The sequence below is a fragment of the Mastigoproctus giganteus genome, chromosome 1, assembly GCF_048544385.1.
Source record: "Mastigoproctus giganteus isolate SK-2022 chromosome 1, ASM4854438v1, whole genome shotgun sequence".
Classification (NCBI taxonomy): Eukaryota; Metazoa; Arthropoda; class Arachnida; order Uropygi; family Thelyphonidae; genus Mastigoproctus; species Mastigoproctus giganteus.
Window position 1 is genome coordinate 68,029,179 of NC_143575.1, and position 27,078 is coordinate 68,056,256.

A 27,078-nucleotide genomic window follows, 5' to 3' on the forward strand; every position below is an offset into this window, starting at 1 on the left:
TTGTTGAAGTTAAACATAAGAAAAGAACCTGGGGTGGATGGGATCTATCCAGTTATATTAAAGGAGGCAGCAAAGGAAGTAAGCAAACCCTTAGCCATAATTATGAGAGCATCCTTGGACTCAGGGGAGGTTCCCACGGACTGGAGATGTGCAAATGTATCCCCAATTCACAAAGGAGGATCGAAGGGTGACACGAGTAATTACAGACCAGTTAGTTTAACTTCTGTTCCGGGTAAAATAATGGAGTCACTGTTTAAAGAGGCATTGCAGGATCATCTAGACAAGGCTGCAGCAATAATTCAGACACAGCATGGGTTTGTTAAGGGAAAGTCTTGTCTAACAAATTTGATAAGATATTATGATGTGGTTACAAAGGAACTGGATGCAAAAAATAATTTTGATATCATATATTTGGATTTCAGGAAATTTCTTTTGACACTGTTGTGCATGGAAGACTATTGTACAAATTGGAGCAGAATGGTATTAAGGCTAAGTTGCTACAATGGATAAAAGGATGGTTAAGTGGGAGAAGACAGAGGGTAGCAATCAATGGCTGCTGCTCTTCGTGGACTAATGTACTAATATTAGTGGAGTCCCACAGGGTTCAGTGTTGGGTCCACTGCTATTTTGTCTATTTATCAATGATAGTGATGAAGGTATATCAGGCTTAATGTCGAAGTTTGCAGATAATACAAAGGTTGGCAAGGTTGTTAATGACAGTAATGGCAGTGTGCTACTGCAACAGGATCTAGAAAATTTGGGCAGATGGGCTGAGAAGTGGCAACTGAAGTTTAACCTTGACAAATGCAAAGTACTGCATATGGGTAGAAGTAACCCGAGAGACATGTTCCAACTGTGTGGTACTACACTTAAGGTGTTAGAAAATGAAAAAGACCTGGTAGTAATTGTGCAGTCAGATATGAAGTTTTCTTAGCAATGCAGACAGGCTGCAAGGGCAGGTCATGGGGTTTTGTCAATGATATATAGGAATTTTGCTAGCAGGGAAAAGGAGGTGATTGTCCCTCTGTATAAGGCAATGGTCAGGCCACGCCTTGAGTACTGCGTACAGGTCTGGAGGCCTCATTTTAGGAAGGATGTAGATTTACTTGAGTGTGTACAGAGAAGGGCAACAAGATTGGTGAGGGGAATGAAGGGATCCTCTTACCAAGAGAGGCTTAAGTTCTGCAAATTGCAGTGGCTGGAGACTAGGCACCTGTGTGGTGATCTGATTGAGGTGTATAAGGCCTTGAATGGGTTGAGCAGGCTGAATTCTGATGGGATCCTTCCACTTGTTCAGATTATGAATCTAAGGGGGCATAAATTCAAATTAAGAAAAGACAGATGTAGAATAGATGCGCGGAAATTTGCCTTTAGCCAGCGAGTGGTTAATTGCTGGAACAAACTTCCAGAATGTCTTGTAAAGGGAGATTTTAATTTTCCAAATATTGACTTGTGGGGCTCTCTCTCTCTCTCTCTCTCTCTCTCTCTCTCTCTCTCTCTCACACACACACACACACACACACACACACACACACACACACACACACACACACACACACACACACGACTTCTGTAAATTTACTGGTTGACTGTTTTCTACACCAGCACGTTAGAGGCAATGAGAGAAACAAATTCTCTTGATCTGTTTATCAGTTGTGACACTTCATGCATTAAGAATCTGCAAATAAAGGAACCACTAGGTAGTAGTGATCACAGTATATTGATGTGGGATTTATTTAAAGATATAACTAATGTCAAAGGCAAAGAGAAGGTCTTTTGCTTTCATAAAAGGTGACTACAATGTTCTCAGACAATTTTTAAGTTCTATTTAGTTCAATCAACAGTAAAATTCTAAATGGGAAGCATTCAGTAAAGTAATTGTAGAAGCCACTAGGCTTTTTATACAAATTAAGAGATACTGTTCAAGGTTTAGACCAACATGCATGTCAGATGAAGTGATGCGGCTTGTTGCAGGGAAGAAAAATACATGAGATGTATATAAATTATTAGGTGATTTAGAGGCCTACAGTGGATAAAAACTAGTTTCCAATAAAGTCACAAAGGAGGATAGGCAAGCTAAGGTAGATTTTGAGAAGACTCTGGTAATGAATGCAAAGAAAAGCAGAAAAGACTTCTTTACTTATGTGAACACAAAAAAGAAGGAATGGGTATGAATCACATTGGTCTACTACACATGAATGCTTTAACTGAGGTTGATCCTACTCAGGTTGCTGACAAATTAAACAGACAAAAATATCTATTTTTACTCATTTAAATCTACACTCATATTAGAGGACTTTTTTTTTAGGGGGGGGGGGGCAAGAAAGAAGTCTACCAAATTCTAACAGGGAGCTATATGATTTTGTGATAACAGAGAGGAAGGTGGAAGAGAAACTGCTGAAATTAAACAAAAAAACAGAAAAGGGGAAAAAAAAAAAAAAAAAAGGTATTTGGGGTGAATGGGATTTATCCAGTTATAATAAGTGAAGAAGCAAAAGAGGTAACCAAACCTTTAGCCATTATTATGAGTTCTTTCTTGGTTTCAGGGGAGGTCCCTATGGACTGGAGATGCAGGGGTGTATCTATAGTTCACAAAGTTGGGTCAAAGGGTGACCTTTTGATGTCATTGGGTGACATGAGTAAATACAGACCTGTTAGGCTGACTTCTGTTTCAGGGAAAATTATGGAGTCACTGGTTAACGAAGTAATGCAGGACCATCTAGACAGGAATGCAGTCATAGCATGGATTTGTGAAGGGGTGATCTTGCCTGACCAATATGATCGCATACTAAGATACAATAACAAAAAGAGCCAGATGCAAAAAATAATTTTGACATCATACACTTATGATATCAGAAAAGCTTTTGACAATGTTCAACCTAGAATACTGCTGTAAAAACTGAACAGTGAAGTGTTAGGGGAAAATTACTGCTATGGATAATAGGATGGGTGGGTGGGAGAAGACAAAGAGTAGTTATTAATGGGCACTACTGCTCTCGGTCTACTGTTATCAGTGAAGTTCCCCAGTGTTCAGTGCTGGGCACATTGTCATTTTCTATATTTATTAATGATACTGATGAAGGCATATCAAGCTTAATATCTAAATTTTCACATAATATGAAAGATGGGTGGTTAATGATAGTAATTAGGGTACTGCAAAAAGACTTAGAAAAATTAGGCAGATGTGCTGAAAACTGGCAATTGAAGTTTACAATTGAGAAATGCAAGGTACTTCACATCGGTAGCAGTAATTGCATAATAACATATATTGTGGTATCTCACTCAGAGTTGTGGAGAATCAACAGGACCAGAGGGTAATTGTGCAGTCAGACATGAAGTTCTCTGAGCAGCACAGAGAACTTCAGCATAGACATGAAGTTCTTGAGGATATCTCATGGTATTTTATTAATGATATACAGAAAGATTGCCAGCAGGGATAAGGAGGTGATTATCCTGTTGCATAAGGCTGTGGTTAGGCTTCTTAGACAGCTTCTGGAGGTCTCATTTTAGCATGTGAATCTGTTGGAATGGGTGCAGAGATGAGGAACAAGGTGAGTGAAGGGAACAAAAGGGTGCTTTTAATACTTCAATTCAAGAGGATGGTATCCTTCCTCTTGCTCAGACTGCACACACATGATGGGGCATAAATTCAAACTGAGGAAGAATGGTTGCAGAACGACAGTGAGGAAATTTGCCTTCGGCCAAGGGATAGTTGATTTGTTGGAATCAACTTCCATTTGGTGTTGTGGAAATGAGCAGTGTGAATAAATTCAAGGAAGAAAACTAGACAAACAGTTAGAGAGGATGGATAAGTTAGGAAGGACGGAAAGTTCCGGTGCTTTTTTGCATCATTTGTCAATATTAACTAACAATGGCACTGCTGTTCAGACTTTGCTGTCAGGAGCATTCCAATGCTTTGCTTCACTGATAAGAGAAGATCTGAACTCAGTTTTTGTTATTCTAACCTGGCTGAATATTCTGTGACATTCAACTTGGACAATGTGCTATATTTCAAGCTTCTTTGTACACGTGTCAGTTCTGCAATCAAAGTGCATCTATTCTTTTCTTACGATGAAAGAACTGATATGACTGGTACTGCAATTATCTATTTCCTTATCTTCAATGATACTGAGAAGTATTTGAGATATTTTATTTTATGTACTTAACTTTTATTTCAAACTCGATTCATTTTTGTTTGGTTTCAGTTTTTTTTTTTTTTTTCCTTCCCCATTTCATACCAGTTTTGGTTCAAAAATTTGTTCTATGAATATCATTGCTGGATTGATGAAACGGTTCTCTAAATACAATTATATTTAAGTTAAATTTAGATAACATTTTAATTAAAAAAAAAAAAAAAAAAAGTTCTTGTTTTTTTTTTTTTTTTTTTATGAAAACCCCAAACACGAAGGTATCAAACCTATAGTACTTAGTACCGTGCATGGGTTGAAGGAGAAGTATGGGGGGAGGGGGATGCCAAAAACTTTGCTCTAGAGACTAAATATGGGTTTCACCACTTCAAGCCTCCAATAAGCAAAGTGGTGGTATTTCACCGGTTGATGAAAGTCATCTACCACTCCTAGATCAGTGGAGTTTACATTAAATCAATCAATCAATACAAACGTTAATCGTATTTAGCAGTCACGGGTTTGAACCCAGGTCCACTCAAGAGTGTGTGCTGCTGCACTCACGCTCCTGACCACTCGACTAGGGCAGACCTAGTGCTTCCAAAACTTAAGTAGCAACTTGTATTGCACAAATTCTGTTTCAAGTCAGTAGACTTTCAACTGCTATACAGAAACAATATCCTGTGTGAAAGTATAGTGGTTACATCACTATTCATTCATTTGGAGAGTTGTTGGTTCAATTTCCATCACAAAATGGAGGAATTCCTAAAAATCCTCCTCATTCAATGTTGTAATTTACCAATTTCAGGTATAATGAGTAGGAATTTTCCCTGTGAGTTATTCCAGGTTTTTCAGCCTGTACAACATCAAAATTAGTCCATGAACATGCACTTCTACAGACGTAAATATAGAATGGAGCAATATGGCCTGATGCTCCTAAAAAACAAAAATGCCAGTGAAAATGTGTGTTCATTTTAGGGATTCGTAATAGAAAGTCAGCTAGCTGACAAAAGTCCACAACATACCAAATTTATGATCATACAGCTTCTTCTAAGAGTATATTAGATATACGAAGTTTTACCACTTCACTGGATCACACAGCCCAAAAACCACCTCCACAGCATAACATTGGTATAACTGCACTAAATATACTCTTGCCATACATATAAAACACTTACAGTAAAATCTGATGCAAATGTTGTGGTGCACTACTGATCAGTCAATCTGTGTTGAGGTCATAATACTGTCTCTGAACCCATCTCTCATTAGTCTTATACTTGTGACTAGTGAGGAAGAGGATGGAGTTTTGGCTCATATTTCTAGACTCTACTGGCAATGAAAATTAGAGTTATCATTCTATACATTTATTTTCTTTGAAAATAAACCTTTAATATTAGATTTTATAAACTTTAAGTTCTTTTATTAACTTTTATCATTCTCTAAACTGAGAGAAGAGGTATCATTCTTGGACTTTTTTTTTTTTTAATTTTTTTTTATGGCTAACTGAACTAGTAAATTATTCTCAGGTATTTAATAATACAGCATTATTTGTTAAGGAAAATAAGAATTTCACAGATTTTTCTTCAAAAATTTGGATGATGATTATTTTTTTCAAAACTGTATATATTTTTTGTATTGATAGATAAAATACCATTGCTTTGGAGCCCACTGACTTATGATATTAACTGCATGTTTTAATTATCTCTGCAATGTTCTCATATTCTGTGATAGGATAGGCTGGAAATGCTTAAATCAGTTAATAAGATATTGTGGGTGATGGTTTGTAATAATACCTTTACTGAAAATAATGAGGCATGCAAAACTGTGCCTTGAGGGATCCTCTCTTTTAGTTTGTAGGTATCTGAAAGGGAGGAAGATTGTACCCTTTCCTGGAATGTTTTGTTTGTATTTGTGCCAAAACTGATTGAAGTGTCTTTGTGGCGAGGGTCCTAATTAGCACAATCTCCTACTCTTCCTCTCCCTCCTCAGAATCCTGTTTACACTGGCATTAGCATTAATAAAGGCATATGATACAAGAAAGCAAGCGTATACAGCATCTCAGCAAAAAAAAAAAAAAAAAAAAAAAACCTTTTCATTCACCCATCCACTCGCTCTAAAGGTTTGTCTAGTTCTGCCTTGAATCTATTTAAGCTGTCAAATTCAAACACCTGCTGAGTAAAGGCAAACTTCCGCACATCTATCCTACAACTGTCTTTCCTCAATTTGAATTTATGCCCTCTCAGGTGATTATTCTGAGCAAGAGGAAGAATCCCATCAGCACTGAACATGCTCAAACAATAAGGCCTTATAAACCTCAATCAGATCACCTCGTAGGTGCCTAGTCTCCAGACACTGTAATTTGCAAAACTTAAGCCTTTCTTCATAAGAGCAACCCTTTGTTCCATTCACTAATCTTGTTGCCCTTCTCTCTCTGTATACATTCCAGCAGCACTACATCCTTCTTAAAATGAGGCCTCCAGACCTGTATACAGTAATCAAGATGTGGCCTGACCATTACCTTATATTCCTGTATATCATTGAGAAGACGCCATGAGCTATTCTTGCAGACTGCCTGCACAATTACCCCCAGGGCCTTTTCATTCTCTACTTCCTTATATCTGTGTGACACCAAGTTTCTGATATTGCAACAATATCTACCACTGATGTTTTGACCAACACCTCAAATTCATCAAATTTATTTACCAAACTCCTTGCATTGGTGTACACATGGGTATATGTGCACCTCTTCCTATTTTTAGCTACTCTAACATAGCCCATGTATTTACTTGTTCTGCAATGACTCCCAGCAGTCTCTGAAATCCCCCACACCTTGTTTTCCAGGCTGCTGGTCATTCTAATAAACGCAGTGCAAGGATCACTTTCACCTCCACTAGCGGCTACTGTTAATGTATTAGCCTGTGTATCCACGTAAGTATATATGCACCTGTTCCTATTCTTAGCTACCCTAACATAGCCCATGTATTTACTTGTTCAGCAATGGCCCCCAGCAGTCTCTGCACCTAGTTTTCCAGGCTGCTGCTCATTCCAATAGAAGCAGTGCAAGAATCACTTTCATCTCTGCCAGTGGCTACTGTTAATCTACTAGTTCATGTATCGACCACCCCAAGCTAGCAGCTTTCCGACCCACTTAACACTGCCTCAATAGCATCAGCAAATATTCTTGCATCCTTTCTATTTAAGTGTATCCCATTGCTGTAGAAGCAGTCTCTCCTGTTAACAAGCACAGACCAGGCTGAGAAAAATTCTACCCCTTGAGCCTTTCACAATCTCTCCAGGGATGAATTGATCAAAAAGGCTATCATCATATACTCCCTCCTATTGTGTCTGGACAGAATTGCAAACACTTTCAAATTTTCAACCCTAACTCATGGTTTTTATCAACATTGACCTGTACTTGTTAAGTAACTCTGCTGGTCTCCTTCTCTTAATATCATTAGTGCCAATGTATACAACAATATCATCTTTTGTGCCCTTAAAAGATGATATCTGCTCTGCAATGTCATCAACCTTTGTCACTGGTAGACATACCCTGCTCCTGTTCCACCTACCTTTTTGCACAATATATTCCACGTTTCCCTGACAACAACTAGTTTCTGTGGGTCCAGCACATTCTACCTTGGTGGTTGCTGCTGTGTTGCATGATGACTAAGTGCAAGCTCTGACGTTGATGTTGGGCAGCTGAGAGCCTGATGGGCCCCTCAATTTAATTCCTTCGAGGGCATCTACCTTGTCCTCATCAATGTCAACCTTGTCAAGGTCAACATCCTCAGCCATCTGAGTGACGTCTTCAGCCATTGCTGGAACTGGTTCAAACTCAAAAAAGGAAGACAGTTTTCTTCCAAACGTCATTCTTGCATGATTGTGAAACTTCTTTACAGGCTGCAGCAATGTTACTTATGGCCATAAGGATGCTGTAGGACCTCCAGTAGTCCCTCAGAGTCACTGAATTAGATGCCAGCACTGCCTCAACAATCCCTTTGAAGGTCGTATGCAAATAGTACACCTTGAAGGTCGCAATAACGCCCTGATCCATTGGCTGCAACAGTGAGGTGGTGTTGGGTGGTAAATAAACGACCTTCACATTCAGAATGTCATTAGGGATATCTTCAAGGTTGGCTGGATGTCCTGGAGCATTGTTGAAGACTAAAACAACGTTTTTGGGCAAGTTTTTTGCTGCACACAATTGGGTCACCTCTGGACAAAAGTATGAAGTGTACCATTCACTAAAAAGGGTCTGGGTCATCCACGCCTTCTTATTAGAGCACCAGAAAACAGGACGGCGAGTCTTCACAATGCCCTTCCTAACAGATTCTGTGAATGGTACACCAACATCGGCTTTAACTTAAAAGTGCCTGATACATTACCACCCAGAAGTAATGTAAGCCGATCTTTTCCAGCCTTAAAACCAGTGGCAGACCTCTCTTCACAGGCTATGTACGTTCTATTAGGCATATTCTTCCAGCACAGCCCCATTTCATCAACATTAAAGACCAAGTCTGGGGTGTAGCAACCCTTCATCCATTAACTTTTGGAATATGGGAGAATATCTTCAGCACCTGCAGTGTTTGCATTAGCCGCATCACCAGACCAGAATTCACAATTTTCACATTGTGAATTCTGGTCTGGTTTTTGAACTGGGAAAACCAGCCCCCCGTTAGCCGAAAATGATTCAGTCCCTCCAAATTCCTCATTAATTTCATTGAACAAGCTGCTATCCTTGTCCATAACCACTGCCTGTGCTACTGAATGTTATTTTGGTTCATAACGTCTATCCGCAGCACTAATAACCTCTCCATTGTCTTACTCCTTGAATAAGTTGTTCTAGAAACGCTTACATTAACAATTCCTGTATGTGTCTGTTCGATCTTCTGAGCATTATTCATAATGGTTGTAACAGTAGAAGTTGCTAAATTTTAGGTCTTGACACGTCCAAATGCAGCTCACCAGATTCCATACAATGAATAAATAATATCCATTTTCACTTCAATCGTTAGAGATTTGCAGCTATTTTTAACATGTGCAGGCACAGATTCACCACTATGCTTAGAAGACATGGTTGCACAATTTATTTAAAATAATAAGGCACTAATGAACACAGGAAATTATTACATGTGCACACTGGAAAATGAGGAGAAATCAACTGTCGACACTAGTGGCATCTAGGTACCCACTTCCCGTCCATGCCTAGACAATGCTATGTTTACGCTTTCAAATTTTCTTTCTATATATATATATATATATATATATTTATTATTTTTTTTCCATAAAGCAGGGCCTACCTGTACAGGAAACAGTATTTGGGGTAGAATTTCTCAGTGTGTGACATAAACACTGGGAAAACAAAAATGAGAGTAGGAGTGTGTGTTATAGGCCTAATAACTGTGATGAGTACAACGAACAACTCAAAGACCAGTAAATCAAAATGTCTTATAATGGGAGATTTTAACTTTCAGATATTGGCTGGAACTTGTGGATTGGTAACTTGCACATCAGCATGCTGCTAACGTGTGAGTTTCTAACATGCTGCTATGTGTGAGGTACCAACTCACAGCAGCAGCAGCATGTTAGAGAGGCAAGAGGAAGAAATACTCTTGATCTGATTATCAGCAGCAATTCTTCATGCAATAAGAATCTGCAGTTAAAAGGCACCTTTGGGTGGCAGTGATCAAAGTATGCTGATGTGGGATTTATTTAAATACAAGGTGTGTCTGAAAAGTTTTCGGACTACATTCATAAAAAATCAAAATCAAGGAAAAAATTTATATACATCAAGGAAAACTTATTATCTCAAGGAAAAAAATTAATCTTCAAGTACATCCCTCGTAACCCAATACATCTCTTATCATGGTCATATAGCTTCTGGATGTTTCTGTGGAACTGATCTTGTGGAACCCTGTTTAACTCCCTTGTCAAGCTGGTTTGGATCTCTGAAACATTGTCAAATTGGTGACCCCTTCAGTGGGATTTCACTTTGGGAAACAGAAAATAATCAGCAGGTGCCAAACTAAAGAAAATGGAGGAAGGTGAAGCACTGTAAAGCCTTTCCATGTGAGAAACTGCTTGACAATGGTCAAGTTGTGCGATAGTGCATTGTCATGATGGAAGTCCTACTGACCTGACTTGGCCATGTCTGGCCTAACACACGGAATTTTTTTTAATAGTCTGTCCATCACTCTTCTTTAAAATTCAAAGGCGACTGTCTGTCCTTCTAGTATAAATTCTTTGTGCACAACTCCTTGACAATTAAAAAAAAAAAAATCTGCAACATTGTTTTGGTTCAAGACTTTTGGAACCAGAGTTTCTTCTGCCTTGGCAAAATTTCTCCAATCCATGCAGTTAATTGCCTTTTTGTTTCAGGTTTGTATGCAAAGCACCATGATTCAACAGTTATGATTTTTTTTAAAAAAAGGTTTGGATCACTGTCAGCCACCTAATCAAATCTGATATGCAGCAACTCATTCCTCCTCTTTCACTGTCAATGCATGAAGTTATAGAGTGTGAGCAAACTTATCTTTTTTCATATTCAACAAAAATTGAATGCAGAGTTTCCTTGTTGATGTGAAGCTGTTTTGCTATCATCCAGAGGGACAGGCAAAGACCTTCCATTAACAGCTGCTGAACTTTTTTGATGGTCGAGTCTGTGAGAGACTGGGATGTGTGACAACTCCATGCATTGTCTTGAACATCTTCCCACCCTTCACAGAACTGCCCATACCAGCATAAAACGTTGGATCATGAGAGCTTCATGTCCATAAGCTGCAATCACCATTGCAATTGTTTCATTTGCACTTTTTTCAGCTTTACAACAAAATTTTATCATCACTCTTTCGATCCTTGAATCCATGACGTGATTTTACTGCACCAACTTAAACATGACTTTCCAGTAGAACACCTTTGAGCACACTGAAGGAATTTGCCACAGAGCCAGTTCAGACTTGATAGTGAATAATTTCACAGTGCCTAATGTATGGTACTAGTAGTATAGTTTAAAAAAATATCTAAAAATTTTCAAACACACTTTGTACATAACCCCAGGGGCTCACATCTGGTGAGTATGGACTTGGCACACCCAGGGTCCTGAGCTGGATATCATCATCATTCTTCTCTTTCTTGACTATATTATGACTCTCTCTCTCTCTCTTAGGGTAACTCGGGGAATTTTTTTTTTTTTTTTTTTGGCTGGTGTAGCATAAGCCACAGGTTTCCTTGCACCACATAGCTGATAATAATAATAACTACTGTCAAGGGTAAAGGGAAGGGTTTCTGCTTTTGTAAAGGTGACTACAGTGGTCTCAGATTGTTTTTAAATTCTATACAATGGGACTATCTGAGGACATTAAAAACACAAAATTCTGAGTGGGAAGCATTTAGTGAAGTAATCATAGAAGCTATCAGGCCTTTCATACCAACACTAAGAAATACTGTTCCAGGATTAGACCTAACTGGATGTCAGATGGACTGATGAGACTTGTGGCAGAGATGAAAAAAGCACGGGATGCATAGAAATTATCAGGTGATAGTGTAGCCTATGGTAGACACAAACTAATATGTAATCAAGTCACAAAGGAGGTTAGACAAACTATGACAGATTATAAGAAGTCTGTGGCAATAAATGCCAAGAAAAGGTTTCTTTTCTTGGCATTCAGTAATCAGGGTATATTAACAGTAGAAAGAGGTTGAATTACATTTATCCACTTCATGTTGATAATACTGCTCAGGCTTGCAAAAAACTGAAAAGGTATGTATTTTCCAGTTATTTAGATAAGGCAATGCTAGAAGTTCATCAAAATCTAACAGGAAGTTAAATGATTTTGTGATAACTGAGGGGAAAGTGGAAAAGAAACTGTTGAAGCATAACATAAAAAAGCCACATGGGGTGGATGGGATCTATCCAAGTATATTAAAGAGGGCAGCAAAGGAGATAAGAAAATCCTTTAGCCTCAAAGGCTAAAGGATTTGCTTATCTCCTTTGTTTATGAGGGCATCTTTGGATTTAGGGGAGGTCCCTACAGAATGAACATGTGGAAATGTACTCCTAATGTAACAAAGGGGGATGAAAAGGTGGCATGAGTAATTACAGACCTGTTAGATTAACTTCTGTTCCAAGGAAAATAATGGAGTCTCTGGTTAAAGAAGTATTGCAGTACCATCTAGACAGGAATGCAATTATACTGCAGTCACAGCACAGATTTGATATGGGGCCACCTTGTCTGACCAATCTAATCAAATACTATGATGCAGTAACAAAGGAACTAGATACATAAAATAATTTTGATATCATATCCTTGGATTTCACAAAAGCTTTTGATACCATCACAGATAAAGGACTGCTGTACAGATTCGAGCATTGTGGCATTAAGGACAAGTTACTGCTCTGGATAAAGGGATGGTTGAATGGGAGAAGACAGTGATTATTAATGGACTTTGCTCTTCATAAACTGATGTTATTAATTTCCCCCAGGCATAGTGCTCTGTCCATTGATATCATTTATTAATGATATTAATGAAGGCATATCAGGTAGTTAATGACAGTAATCAGGGTAAACTACTGCAACAATATCAAAAAATATTAGACAGATGGGCTGAGAATGGCAGCTGAAGTTTAACACTGGCAAATACAAGGTACTGTATATGGGTAGCAGTAATCCCAGATTAATGTACCAAACTGTGTGGTTTGGTACTACACTCAAGGGGTAGTGGAAAATGAAAAAGACCTGGGGTAATTGTATCAGATATGAAGTTCTCTGAGCAATGCAGACAACCCATAGTGTTTTGTCAGTGACATACAGGAACTTTTCTTGCAGGGTTTAGCAGGTGATTATCCCACTGTACAAGGCAATAGTTAGGCCGTATCTTGAGTACTGCATATAGGGCTGGAGGTCCCATTTTAAGGAGGATGCAGATCTGTTGGATTAGGTGCAGAGAATGGCAACGAGAAAGGGTGATCTCATCAAGAAAGGCTTCAGTTCTGTAAATTGTAGAAGGTGGAGATTAGGCTCCTGCAAAATAATCTGATTTAGATGTATTGCCTTGAATGGATTGAATAAGTTCAATTCTGATGGCATTCTTCCTCCTGCTCAGCATACACACACACACGATGGTGCATAAATTCAAATTGAGGAACGATTATTGCAGGGCAGACATGTGATGTTCAATTAGGTATCACCTAATTGGTATGTTATTTTGGGATTACAGCTATCTTTGCATTTATCAATGTTAAGCTTCAATTGACACTTCTAAGAACAGTACCAAAAGCTTTACTGAAAGCATACAATATAAAAATTCTTTGTTTCTAGCTCCTTCTTTGACTACTCACAGTAGCTTATCAGACTGGTTAAACACGATCTCCCCTTGGTTGAACAACTGCAACTTCCATATAATCATAAACTTCATTATTATCCCTGGAACAGAGTAAAGCTTACAGGTCTAATTACTGATTTTACCCTTTGATCCTCTTTTGTGAACAGGAGAGACATTTGCACATCTCCAATCTATTTAAGACACATTCAGTAGATAAAAGTAAACGTATGGGGGTACATGTTGCAAGATGATAGATGACTGTTGGCATCAGGTGCAATATAATCACTTTCCTTATTGGAGGGTTGAAGTGGTGAAACCCATGTTCAGTGTCCAGAGCAAAGCTATGGCAACCCCCATCTCTTCCATCATGCAGTTATGACCAATGACTTTTGAGGTTACGATGGACACCATAGCGAGATCCAGTATTTCTTCATTTCGTTGGTACAGCTCGTGGACAATTAGATATTCAATCAGAGAAGACCTATTGGCAACTCTCTTTGGGAGGCTTTGATCTGATTTGATTTTGATTTTATTGGCAAAAAAATTACTGGGTTATAATGTGCTAAGATAAAATTAAGATTTCAATACGGATTGAGATTTTGGTAAACTTTAAAAAGGTTATATTTACATAAATAAATAAAATGTGGTATAAGAATAAAAGAAAATTATATATTTTAGATATGTGTATATATATATATTAATAGCTTGTAAAAACTTAAAAACTGCTGATATAAGGTTATCGTCAGATAAAATCTGACTGAGTGTATAAGGCTCAGTCAGATGCTTAAAAGCAGTAAAATGAGAATTTGTAAAATTGGTACATTCAAATAAAATATGTTTAACAGTTAAATGGCATCACACTACTCACACATAGGAGGGCCATCAGTCAGCAGAAAGGAATGTGTCAGATAACTGTGTCCTATGCAGAGCCAAGCAAGTACAACTTCCTCTTTACGATTCCTGTGCAGATTAGACTGCCATAGTTTGATTACAGGCTTAATCTGGTATAGTTTGTAACCAGCTGATGCCATGATTCTTACCATGGAGAATTAACTTATTATCAATTACTTGCCTGTAGTCTGTATAGGGGACTGAGCGGTCAAGGTTATTCATCATTCATTTGGCTGCAGTATCAGTCAAATTGTTTACTTTAATCCTGATTTGGGCTGGGATTCCAGCAGAAACTGATATGGAATCCATCTTCGTAGAGAGTGCATATCATCTGCTGAATCTGGCACTTGATGGATGAGTAGTTTAATTCATTGCTGATAAAGCCTTTTAGTGCATGCAAAGAATTGGTGTATATAATAAACTGTTGTAATTGGCAAATTCTTATGTGATCCAAAGCTAACTTTATAGAGTGCAGCTCTGCAGTGTATATGCTGCATTAAGGGGGAATCTTTTCAGGTATAGTATTGTCAGAAAAGACAACCGCAGATCCCACACATGATTCTGACCTCGAGCCATCAGTGTAAGTCAGCAAGAAGTCAGAAAATTCAGCTCTGCATTCTGAACAGAGCTGAAGGTAGATGGCATATGGGGTATCAAACTACATCCCATTCTTAAGTGAGAAGTCACATGTTGGAATTTGAGCATGCCAGGGTGGATGGGGCTGTTTTGGTGATTGAGAAAATTTGCCTATCATGATGTTAAGCTCTCTGAGTAGCTTTTGGGCACAAATACTGAATGGACAGTTGGCAGTCCAACGTATGTTATAAAGATTTTCATGTCATGGCTCAAAAACTTTAAGCTGAACTCCCTACCAGATGGTAGGGAGTTCAGCTTAAAGTCATACTGTAGAGACAACTGCTTTCATCGAAGAAACAAGGATGATTCACTTGCTTCAACATATAGACTTTGGTTACCTTCTATTCTCTTGGCATAAGCACAATACTAATATTTCTTTTTCTGCATCCAAAAAATTGGGCTTTCTTTTGTTCTCCACTTTACTATTCTTATAAACAGCTACTCGCTCTGTAAAAATCTGAAATGAGCCCTATTACAGAATATTATTCAGACTCTGTGATAGTGAGGTGGTGCCTCTAAACCTCTCAAGCTTCTTAGACTCCGTTTAAAAGCACACAGATTAATTAATGACCTGTATAAAGTCTCCCCACTCTCTCTCTCTCTCTCTCTCAGAAATTCCATTTCTGCTGCATGTTCTTTCCACAGGTACTGTTCATCTGAATTTGCACCTGTAACCTGTCCCCTCTCTTCCAAACCAGTCAAGCATCCATTCATTGGCCAACTCCAACTGACTCACAGAATCAATTTTCCCTTCATTTATCTCACCTATTCTGTTTTCTGGAGCAACCTTCCTTCACATGTATTGCCTTAAAATTAAATGTATAGAAATTTATTTCTAATGTTAAAGTACTAGGTTCTAATGTACTAAATTCTAATAACTTTCATGTTTGGAGTTTTCATTAAAAAAAAAAAACTGCCAAGGATGCTCTCATTTATCATTACCAAAATAATAAAAGATAACTGCCAAATATCCAATCAATTAAGCTTTTTTCATATAAAAATAAAAAAGCTATGCTTCTAAAACTGGAATGTTGATAAATGGAAATCTCAAATTCAAACAATTTATTTCACATTTCTATACGAATAGCATTTTAAAATTTTTTATTAACTAAAACTACGTTTAAGGCTGTTCTTGATTATTCAGCATTTCTGTACTTCACCCTGTAAAATTAGGTCAACACAATGTTTCTGTGAGGACCAAATCCAAGCAGAAGCGGGCAGTGGCACTTTCAGCAGCAAATTCATCACATATCACTGAATCCCTGACAAATTAATGTGATATTCTGGTCAATAAGTCTGATATGAAATTACTTAGAACTGCAGTAATTCTGCCTGTTCAGAATGAATTTGTCGGCAGCTTCCAAGTGTTAGATAACGATCAAAGTTAGATTACTGTGGATGCATACAGGAGGAGGACACAAGATTTTAACATGCGAATTGCACTATGAGCATATCTATCTATCTATCTGCACATCATCTGGTTAGCTTGTTTTGGTGTCAATTTCATTTTTGGAGATGACATACATATATGAATACACTTTAGTGAAAGTTTCAGCATTGTGTAGGATGACACAAAAGATAAAACTGAAGACTGTCAAACACATATAAAATTACTCAATCAGGCTGTAGAAAAGGGTGACAAGAAAAAGTCAGTAACTGTTGCAGAATTTTGGAGTATTCTATTATTTTCTCAACTTATCCAGTAAATAAGGATGCTTAGTGGAAGCAGAGCAAACAAACACGATCCCTTAGCAGTAAGATACAAATAACAAGTGCAGGTTACTCAGATAAAGATTAATGTATATTACAGTGGTTTTCTCAATGCAGAGAAAAGAAATTCCATTAAGCAAGGCCACTTTTTTGTGAAAAGTTGAATAATTTGCTAAAAGTTCTAATAATGAAGATTTAGGGCAAGAATGTCTAGTAAATTTCAAAAAAAAAAAAAAAAGTTTTTAAAACATTTGTGAAGAAAGTTCAAATGTTAGTGATGAGGTTATGTTTACATTTTTTATATACATAACAATTCAGTAATTACAAAACTTTTTTTTTTTTTGAGTTGGAAAGTCTATTGCATCAGTGTTATAATTTGAAGCGGCTGTTGCCAAAATTAAATCCCACTCAGTTAACACTTGTATGTTAGTGTAAAATTTATTAATATGTTGTACAACCTTCTTTTGATTTAATAAACAAGAAGCACAATTTCCCTGAATGCAATTATATCCATGAAAGCTATTCTTTTATCCAGTTTTATATTTTGCCCATTGTAAACTTCAAGTCAAATTACAAAATCTGAAAATTAAGACAATTTTAAGCATCCCACTAATTAATGGAATTCTAATATTTTAACCCAAGACAAGGGCCTTATAAAACCAACAAAATTATGAATCTGATGATTAACCATCCAAAAATGTAGCCTCTATGGATGGCAAAAAAAAACTTGTCAAATAATCGATCAATTAAACAGATTTTTGATTTATTTAAAAAAAAAAAAAAAAAATACAGTATTATTAGAGTTATAATTTTAAGCAGAAGCTCCCAAATATATTATCATGCATGATTATAAGCATTCCCAAATAAGAAACTGGACAAAATACTGTACCTTTTATTATACACATGTATCTATAAATATATCCAAGACGTTTTAGGCTTCCAGACATCTTTCCTCATCAAATCTTGATGCATTAAAACAGATTATTTGGTTAGTAGATTAACAAGAAGATACTATTGTTATTACAAAGAATTAAGCAATGAAAGTGCAATATAATCATATACACATAAAAAAAAAATAATAAAATAATAATAAAAAAAAAAGACTGACTGACTGGCAGAAGTTAAAAATGTTAATAAAACCAAAGATTAGTAACAGTACATTAATAAATATTTAGGGCAAAATGAAGAAATTCTTTCCACATTTTTTGTTAGGTTAAAATATAAAACTGCTCAAATTAAATCTATCATTTGTAAGTTTAATAACACATTGTAGAATAAGTTAAATATATCTGTAGTTTACTCAATATACTTTTTCAGTTTAGGTCCCCCATGAAGATTTATCTTGATAAGAGATCTGAGAGATCTCCTTGGGTTACACAAGTTTTAAACCCACTATTGTAGATGTTTATACAAGCCTTTTAAAAGTTGGGGAACCTCTCAATAACGGACTAAATTTTGCTGTGCTGGAAAAAGGGTTATACTGAATTATTTAGGAAGAAAGGATACCAATAAAACATGGATAGTTAAAGTAAATTTAATGTGCCAAATATTCACAAAGTGCACTAACTCACCATAATACAGGATTCCTATGAAGTCTATGCATACTTTAAAACTTCATTACATAGGTTTTATATGAGATAAAAATAATTTGTAAAATGCACTGGAATGGTAAAGGTAATTTATCCTAGTTGGTTATGCACAAAAATTTACTCTAATTTTGCTTTTAATTTTTTTCAGATAATCTACCCTACAAGAGATGTCTTCAATAGAAGAGAAAGTGAACCGTGTCCTCTGGCTAGCAGAGTCTATCTAGGGTTAGAAAATAATTTATGACACATTACACAAGGGAAGCACTGCACATAAATTCAATTTCAAACTGAATGAAGAAGTTTAAAGAGACTGATTCCATTAATGATATGCTGCAAACTGAAAGGACCAGATTTAACAAGGAGACTGTGGCACCTGTCAAGGAAGGAAGCTTTTCATCAAAGACCATGAAAATCACTAAGAAGGGCATCTCTCAAACTTGGCGTTCTGAAAGCAACACTAGACAAAATTCTTAGTGTGAAATTACACAAGTGACCTTACAAGGTCCAAGTGCATCAAATTTTGCTAGAAGAGAACTAATGTTCGACAATTTTTAAACAACGTCTTCCCAAATAGATGTATCGGCAGAGGTGGACCAAGTGTTTGGCCAGTTCACTCATCTGATCTATATCCAATGGACTTTTTTTTTTTTTTTTTTTTTATGCGGACATGTTAAAAGTGTGGTTTATTTTCCAAACTTTGCTCTTTAAATGATCTTCACATGTACAATTAATGTTGTAACTGAACCACAACCAGAGAACACGTTTATGGAACTGAAAAACTGCACACACTGTATCAACAATGATGGAGGTTATAATGAATCTTAACAACCTTATGATTAAATACCATAAAAACTAGAATAAATTACCTTTCTAATGCATTTCACAGATTGTTTTTATCTTGTATAGAACCTCACTTATTGCAGTTTTAAAGTGTACAAGGACTTTTATGGACACCCTGAATATCTACTTAAATTTGTTTCTGAATTTATATAAAAAAAATGACATTGTCAGTATTTACCTTACCTTTTTGTAAGCGATTTGTCACAAATGACTTTCACTCTATACACAATTTTCATATTCCAATGCAGATCACATTCTTTCTGTTTTGGATATTGTCATCAGACTAAATTGAAGCTATTAAAGAAATACAAAAGTACAAAGGTAAAGATATGAACATGGGGTGCTTACGCCATTTTGTGAAAAACAGGCAACAATTTTACGCAACCAAATCCAAAACATATTGTGGTAGTCACCACACATCCATATCATTGTGTAACCTTGTACTTAGTAATGATTGTGAGTTGGTACACTTTGTAAACACTTAGCACAATAAATTCACTTCATAACTAGCCACGTGGTTTATTAGTGTTCTTTTGTCTTAGTAATTCAATGGTTAGTGTTTTTCACATCTATCTCCCACCCACCACAAATTCTGCAAATCTACATATTTTCACTACATAGACGTTTCATATTCTAATGCAGATTGCTTTCTTTAAAAGTTTGTGTTTGGCTGTGTAAAGAAAACTGGGAGTTATAAAGAGGTCATGGCTATTCATGGCTGTTGGAGAGGTCAGAGAGCATGATAGGTGTTGGCGACTTGCAGTCACACAGATATGTCAAAAAGGTTTTCTTTGTCTTATATGAAACTGGTGCCAGTTAATTTGCAGCATTCACAATACAATGAAGTTAGCATTTCAGACTTTTAGAACTGTCATTCAGTGTATCTATTTTAATGTATTATTGTTTACAGTCTGGTATGGTAATGGCAGATTGTGCAACATGTATTTTGTCTGTACAAGTGTGTGTGTGTTCATGGGCTGGTCTGCACACTGTGCAGACTGAAAAACTTGGAATAATAATCTCAGGCAGAGAAAGTAGGGTTTCATGCATGAGTTATTCCAAGTTTTTTGGCCAATTAGAGAGGCTTTTAAGAATTTCAGTCTCCAATTTGATTTGAATCCACGCCTCTCCAAACAAATGAAAAGTATCAAAACTAATATATAGTCACAAAGACAAAGCAGAGACAAGAGACAGAAAAATGACAGATGTGTATTGTGAAAAATCTATGTTGAATCATAGGTGAATTATACAAATCAGTTATGGTATATAAAAGGAATTTATTTCTCCAAATAAGTGTAAAATCATCATAAAATGGATAGTCCAGCAGGCTCCTGAATTGTTTACTAGAAAACAAGTTCCATTATTTCTCACAAAAAATTATATCTTCACAGTTTTTACAGACATGTCTGTGCTGATTACTCCTATCTTTAAGGTAAGATGCATGTTCATTAGACAGACCATTAAGTGCAACAGTGAATTGAAAGAAGTTTAAATGTGCTGAAGTTTATACTATTTTTTTTATTTTTTTTTAAATTTCTGTTTTAGCTATTCAACATAAGAAAGCCTGAACCTGTTAAGCAAAATATATTCACTACCAAATGTAACCTGATACAGCATCAGCCAAAAAACTACTCATATCATTTGTCCATCCCTTCTAATGATATTTCTAGTCCCCATCTAAATTAGCCCAAACTATTCAGTTCTACAACACCAGGTTAAAGTTTATTCCAACAATCAATTACTCTGTGGCCCAAATTTCTGTACATCTATCCTGCAACCATACTTTTCCAATTTGATTTCACCGTTAGCTACTCCAACTTTGAAATCAAATTTAGAGCCATTTGTGCATATCTGAGTGCAGCGAGAAAAACTGAGCTACATTCAACTGTTGAATGCTTTGCTGAGAGAGGTGTTTTTCCTCACAGATTTGGAAGTATAGGTCACAAGATGGAAAGGTTGCACTCCATGAAATGGTAGGGGAAATAGCTAGCTTGGTAAAATCGGATGAAAAAGAGGAAGTTCTTGAAAGTGTATACCTGCTAGTTTATTGAATGCTAGTGATTTCTGTACAAGTTTTCCCATTTTGGTGTAAAACTATTTACCATACTGGATGACTGGGTATGCATTTGATCTTGGCAGTTCAGTAATAATGACACACTCTCTTTCTCTCGCCAAAGATACAACACAGGCTCTTGGACCTCCGAATAAAGACTGGAATGATGAAATATGTTCCACTCCCTCAAATGATATCATGTAGTTAATTTTAGTGTTTTTCTTCTCCACCCCAAAAAATAAACAGAAAATGAGAATTAGAAAAACAGGTCACTCAATATTAACTAACTAGCTATCTAAATAAATAAATTAATAAATAATTGCAATATATATTGTAATGTAATATATATATGATGCATGTTACTTGGAGCCTTTGTAAATAATAAAACAGACAAATAAACTGAGTGGCCACTTCATTACATATACCTAACTTTTCACAAAATGCTGTTACTCTTTAGTAACAGCTTCACACATCCATATAGTTGTACACGTTGGCACTAATGATATTAAGAGTAGGAGACCGGCAGAATTACTTAACAAGTACAGGTCACTGTTGAACAAAAGCCGAGAATTAGGGTTGAATTTGAAAGTGTCTGCAATTCTGCCCAGACACGATAGGAGGGAGTATATGATGAGAGCCTTGTCGATCAATTCGGCCCTGGAAAGATTGTGCAAGGCTCAAGGGGTAGAATTTTTTTCAGCCTGGACTGTACTTGTTAACAGGAGAGATTGCTTCTACAGGGATGGGATACACTTAAATAGAAAGGGTGCAAGAATATTTGCTGATGCTATCGAGGCAGTGTTAGGTGGGTCGGAAAACTGATAGCTTGGGGGGAGACAAAGACCAATAGATTGACAGTAGCCACTGGCAGAGGTGAAAGAGATTCTTGCACTGCTTCTATTAGAATGAGCAGAAGCCTGAAAAACAAGATGCTTGATATTCAGAGACTGCTGGGAGCCATTGCGGTACAAGTAAACACATGGGTTGTGTTAGGGTAGCTAAGAATAGAAACAGGTGCAGGTATACTTGCGTGTACACCAATGCTAGGAGTTTAGTAAACAAATTTGATGAATTTGATGTATTGCTCAAAACATCAAAGGCAGATATTGTTGGGATATCAGAGACGTGGTGTCACACAGATATAAGGGATGCAGAACTGCAATTTGGGGAGTACAACGTCTACAGAAAGGATAGACAGGATAGGAAGGGGGGGAGGGGTTATGCTATTAGTTAAGAAACACATAAAAACCAAGGAAGTGAAGCCAGTCGACATCGCTGGACAGTGCAGTGTTGAGTCAGTTTGGTGTGACATAAGCATTGGGAGATCAAAATTGAGAGTAGGAGTGTGCTATAGGCCTAATGACTCTGATGAGTATAATAAGAAACTGTACAGGGAAATAGAGTGGGCCAGTAAATCAGAGAGTCTTATAATGGGAGATTTTAATTTCCCAGATATTGACTGGAATTTGGGGGCTGGTCACTCACACACTAGCAGGGCTTTTGTGGATTTATTGGATGATTGTTTTCTACATCAGCATGTTCGGGAGGCAACTAGAGGGAGTAATACTCTTGATTTGATTATCAGCAGTGATTCTTCATGCATTAAGAATCTGCAGGTAAATGAACCACTAGGTGGCAGTGATCACAGTGTGCTGAAGTGGGATTTACTCAAAGAGGTAACTACCATTAGGGGTAAAGGGAAGGGTTATTGCTTCCGTAAAGGCGACTACGATGGACTGAGACAGTATTTAAATTCTATACAGTGGGACCAACTGATGATGTTACCAACAGCAAATTCAAAATGGGAAGCATTCAAAGAACTTATCTTGGAAGCTACTAGGCTTTACATACCAACTAAGAAATATTGTTCAAGGTTTAGGCCAAAATGGATGTCAGATGAACTAATGAGGCATATGGCAGAGAAGAAAAACGCATGGGATACTTACAAATTAACACATGACACAGAAGCCTATGATAGATACAAGTTGATATGCAACCAAGTTACAAAGGAGGTTAGGCAGGCGAAGGCAGATTACGAGAAATCCTTGGCAAGGGATGCAAAGAAAAACAGCAAAGAGTTCTTTACTTATGTAAACTCTAGAAGGAAGGGGATGAATCAGATTGGTCCACTTGATATTGATGGGTCAACTGTTGATGATCCTGCTCAGGTAGCTAACAAACTAAATGAATATTTTGCATCGACATTCACACATGAGGAGTTATTCAGCGAGGGGAATGCCAGAGGTGTATTCAACTCTAGCAGTAAGCTACAGAATCTTGAAATAACTGGGAGTAAAGTGGAGGAGAAATTGTTGAAGATAAACACAAGAAAGGCACCCGGGGTGGATGGGATCTATCCAGTTATATTAAAGGAGGCAGCAAAGGAAGTAAGCAAACCCTTAGCCATAATTATGACAGCTTCCTTGGACTCAGGGGAGGTACCCATAGACTGGAAATGTGCAAATGTGACCCCAATTCACAAAGGAGGATCAAAGGCTGACACAAGTAATTATAGACCTGTGAGCTTAACTTGTGTTCCAGGAAAATTAATGGAGGCACTGGTTAAAGAAGCACTGCAGGATCATTTAGACAAGACTTCAGTTATAGCTCAGACACAGCATGGTTTTGTTAAGGGGAAGTCTTGCCTGACCAATTTGATTGGATACTATGATGCAGTCACAAAAGAACTGGATGCAGGGAATAGCTTTGATATTATATACTTGGATCTTAGAAAGGCTTTTGATACTGTTGCACATGGAAGACTGCTACACAAATTGGAGCAGTGTGACATTGGAGGCAAATTGCTGCTATGGATAAAGGGGTGGTTGAGGGGGAGAAGACAGAGTGGTAATCAATGGACACTGCTCATCGTGGACTAATGTTATTAGTGGAATCCCTCAGGGCTCAGTGTTGGGTCCATTATTGTTTTCTGTATTTATAAATGATATTGATGATGGTATATCAAGCTTAATGTCCAAGTTTGCAGACGATACAAAGGTTGGCAGGGTTATCAAGGACACTACTGACACTATGCTGCTGCAACAGGATCTGGAAAGGTTGAGCAGATGGGCTGAGAGGTGGCAAATGAAGTTTATCATTGAGAAATGTAAAGTACTACACATGGGAAACAGCAACCCCAGAGCAACGTATCAACTCTGTGGTACTACACTGACAGTGGTAGAGAATGAAAGGGACTTGGGGTGGTTGTGCAGGCGGATATGAAGTTCTCTGAGCAGTGCAGATGGGCTGCAAGAGTAGCTCATGGAGTATTGTCAATGATATACAGGAATTTTTCCAGCAGGGATAAGGAGGTGATTATTCTCTTGTATAAGGCAATGGTCAGGCCACACCTAGAGTACTGTATACAGGTCTGGAGGCCTCATTTCAAGAAGGATGTAGAGCTGCTGGAACGAGTACAGAGAAGGGAAACAAGATTAGTGAATGGAACAAAGGGGTGCTCTTACGAAGAAAGGCTTAAGTTTTGCAAATTACAGTGTCTGGAGACTAGGCACCAGCGAGGTGATCTGATAGAGGTGTATAAAGCCTTGAATGGGTTGAGCATGCTCAATTCTGATGGGATTCTTCCTCTAGCTCAGAATAATCACCTGAGAGGGCATAAATTCAAATTGAGGAAAGACAGATGTAGGATAGACGTGCGGAAATTTGCCTTTAGCCAGCGGGTGGTTGGTTGGTGGAACAGACTTCCATCCCTTGTCGTGGAGGTTGATAGCCTAAATAAGTTTAAGGCTCAGTTGGACAGGTATTTTGAACAAACAGAGGGGTGAAGTGGAAGTGGGTTTTTTTTTTTTTTTTTTTTTTTTGGCTGATGCTGCATAAGCTTGCTTTCTTGCATCAAATGCCTGTACTAATGCTATATTATGTGATATATAAGGAGAATTTGAAAAGTTTGTAGCCTGAGTATGAAGAGTTTATTTGAGGAGTCTGGCAATATGTATCTTTTCAACATAGACTTTTTGGAGTTAATATATTTTTGCCACCAATGCTGCAATCTGTTGATCTACTGCAAAGAAAGTTTTTTTTTGTCCTTCAGTAATGCATCCACTGCAGCAATGATGCCACTGTCAGTGGGAAAATGGATGCCCGCCAGGTTTTTTTTTTTTTTTTCAAATTACGAAATAAGTGAAAGTGCAATGCTAGATTTAGTGAATATGGGGAATGGTCCAAGATTACAAAACCACACTCTTGCTGTTCTTAGTTGGTTTTTTGGAGCACTAGCAACTAAGGCCATATTGGAGGCACCTGCCCACACTCTTGCAGTGCCGCCATGGCAATGGTAGAATTGTTCTAGTGGAACAAGACTCCTTTGATGAGTTTTCCCTCTGCATTTGTCTTTAATGTGTTTTCATGAAAATACTTCACAAGTGCTGTGCTATGTAATATGCCTCTGACCTTTCTGAAAGTAATCCACTGGCAACACTCCATCAGCATCCCCACGCCTCCGTAGCCAGGTGGGCAGGAGCAGCAGTGTGTAGCACACGCTTCTTGATTAGACCGGGGTTCAAGCCCGTGACCACCAAACATGGAGGATGCGGAAAGGTCAGGGAATGACCACTGCATATCACCGGAGCAATATGGCCTTAGTTGCTAATGCTCCTAAAAACCAAATAACAACAACAACCATCAGCATCCAAAAAAACTGATGTCATCTCTCTATAGCAAGAAGGAATTGACTTGGCTTTATTTGCAGGAGAAAAAGAGCTGTGTTTCCACTGTTTGGACTTCTCCTTTGTCTCTGGCTGAAAATGATCAAATGTTCATTTGGCTTGACAACTCTTGTGCGTTTTTGATCTGCTGTCAACAACTTTGAGACCTATCGTGCCAACATCTTTTTCATAGCGAGAACCTCTGTTGTTATGTGGCACTCACATTCAGATGAGAGGCCCAAAATTATAGCAATGTACCGAACTTTCACTTGTTAATCACATCACCATTTCATCCACTGTGTGGGTCAACTTCCAGGCTCTCCCTCCCTCATTTAAATTCTGCTGACCAAGCTTCTTAACCATGGTGGAATAGGAAGGGGCACCCTTTTCCAATGTTATAACCATATCCTCATGAATTGCTTTTGACATTAATCCCTTTTTTCTCACTGCATGACTGATTTTGTTCATCTTTTCTCATTCACATACAACTTTGTTGACGTCAGGGCCTGTAATTAATAAAAGATGTTACTGAAACTGCATGAAACTTGGTGGGTTACTATTTGAGGTTTTATTACATTATGTACAGAAAATTTTAATACTGTACCTCTACTCTTTCATACTCAGGCAACAAATTTTTCAAATGTCCAACGTAAAACTCAATTGAGCAGATATGTAAGGATGCAGTATGTGTGCAAATTTGAGACAAGAAAGCACATGACTTAAGTGACTTTAGGCATTGTAGTCAGCATCAAATGCACCAGTATGAGTAGCTCAGAAACTGCAACTCTCCTGGGTTTTTTGTGTATTACCATGGTTTTTGTGCATGACCAGTATTGTATATACTGGTCATTATGACCAATATATACAAGGAGCATTTGCAAAGTTTGCAGGATAGCAATGTACTGAACTTTAAAACACAGGAGGGTTGCAGTTTCTTCTTGAAAACTGCGACCCACTTGGGTTTTCATATATGATTGTGCCTTGGGTTTATTAATAACATCCAGCCATAGTCATTCCATGGTCAGAAATGGCTTGATGTGAGAGACCAACAGACAGTCAAATAACCTGCCATACCTTCTTATGGATGGGGTATGCAGAAAAAAACAAATAATTATGGTTACAGTGCACTCAGGACACCAACACAGGGGGAGTGGAAAAACAATACCTGGTTTGATGAATCTCAGTTTCTGCTGTTTCACTTTAATGGGAGAACCAAAAAGTGAGAAAACAAGCATCAGTCCATGAACCCA

General features: G+C 37.5%; 1 protein-coding gene across 1 annotated transcript in view; it reads right to left on the reverse strand.

Annotated features, from left to right (window-relative positions):
* LOC150090874 (uncharacterized) overlaps positions 1–27,078 on the reverse strand; it is a 628,907-nt gene that overhangs the window by 17,255 nt on the left and 584,574 nt on the right. The window lies entirely within an intron of this gene.